Below are 1,767 nucleotides of genomic sequence, written 5' to 3'. Positions count from 1 at the left end.
ATCTTTGTATATTTATATATCTTTATATAGATGATGAAATGCATACCTATGAAGGTATATCAATACATTCTTAACTGCAAATTGTAATGTAAATAATATGCCAAAGGAGAGTAAAATTAGAATTTGGATAGAGTCCTTACTTTTGAAAAAAAAAAGTTCTTAATAACTGTTGTTGTTTATTCCCCCGTGTTTTTACAGTTTTGTGGCAGTTTCATCTTTAGATATTTGCAACTTACCCCTTGTCTTCTTTAACCATTCCTGATGTTGCCTTTCCTAAATTAAGCTTCAAATTCAGAAGAAAAAACTGTTACGATGTTTTTTATACCTAAAGTATAGTTCAGTTTCTTAAAGTGACCATTAAATAACACAAAGGGCTGCTCCATCACACTATAAAAGAAGGGAAAATATAAATAAATTAGGTTTGTTTAAAACTCTTCAAATTTTAATTCAATATTTGCCTGAGCAGTCTTTTGTTTACCAAACACCTGACACTAAAAAAAAAAACACCTGACACTAAAAAAAGACCTTATCTTCTTAGGCAAATTATATTTACATACGTACGTTAATACCAATATATTGTGGCCTGTCTTAAGATAATGAGTTATCTCAATTGATTATTCACAGTTACAGATGAAACTCCTTGTTTTACTTTCCCCACTTCTCACTATTGCACTTGACTAGCCTTAAAGAAATAGTCTTTCCAGCCGGGCGCGGTGGCTCACACACTCCCAAATCCCTACACTTTGGGAGGCCGAGGTGGGTGGATCACCTAAGGTCAGGAGTTTGAGACCAGCCTAGACAACATGGTAAAAACCCATCTCTACTAAAAATACAAAAATCAGCTGGGTGTGGTGGCATACATCTGTAATCCCACCTACTCAGGAGGCTGAGGCAAGAGAATCTGCTTGAACCCAGGAGGCGGAGGTTGCAGTGAGCTAAGATTGTGCCACTGCACTCCAGCCCAGGTGACAAAGCAAGACTCTGTCTCAAGAAAAAAAAAAAATAGTCTCTCTAGTCTCTCTATGACTGTTTGCTCTCAAGTTTATATTTTAAAAAGGCATGCTCATGTATAAACTGGTAATATTAACTGTCTACTAAGATACTTTTTTCAGGATTCTAGATTCACAATCTGTGTTTCTCTTTTTGTTCATAAGAAGTCTGAATAATTGTTAGTGGTAATAATTCAAATACATGGTAATCCTTAGAGGCCTATTGCTTGAATCTCAGAATTTCATTGAATAAGCAAGACATAGCCATCTTGTCTGTGTGGCAGCAACAATAAAATGTTTTAAAAACTTCAATTATTGGCCGGGCGTGGTGGCTTACGCCCGTAATCCCAGCACTTTGGGAGGCTGAGGCGGGCGGATCACCAGGTCAGGGGATGAGACCATCCTGGCTAACACGGTGAAACCCCCGTCTCTACTAAAAACACAAAAAAATTAGCTGGGCGTGGTGGTGGGTGCCTCTAGTCCCAGCTGCTGGGGAGGCTGAGGCAGGAGAAGGGCGTGAACTCGGGAGGTGGAGCTTGCAGGGAGCCTAGATCTCAGCATTGCACTCAAGCCTAGGTGACAGAGCAAGACTCTGTCTCAAAAAAAAAAAACCAAAACCTTCAATTGTTTTGTTTTAATATCTCCACTAAACTTAATGGTTCCCACACCATATAGGCTCTTCTGTCACTTTTCAGCTAGTCAGCTAAGCTTTATAAAATATCATTGGCCAGGTACAGTGGCTCCTCCCTGTAATGTCGGCACTTTGGGAGGCTGAGGC

The sequence above is a fragment of the Mandrillus leucophaeus genome, unplaced genomic scaffold (genome assembly GCF_000951045.1).
Source record: "Mandrillus leucophaeus isolate KB7577 unplaced genomic scaffold, Mleu.le_1.0 Scaffold190, whole genome shotgun sequence".
NCBI lineage: Eukaryota > Metazoa > Chordata > Mammalia > Primates > Cercopithecidae > Mandrillus > Mandrillus leucophaeus.
This window is presented reverse-complemented; position numbering follows the sequence as displayed.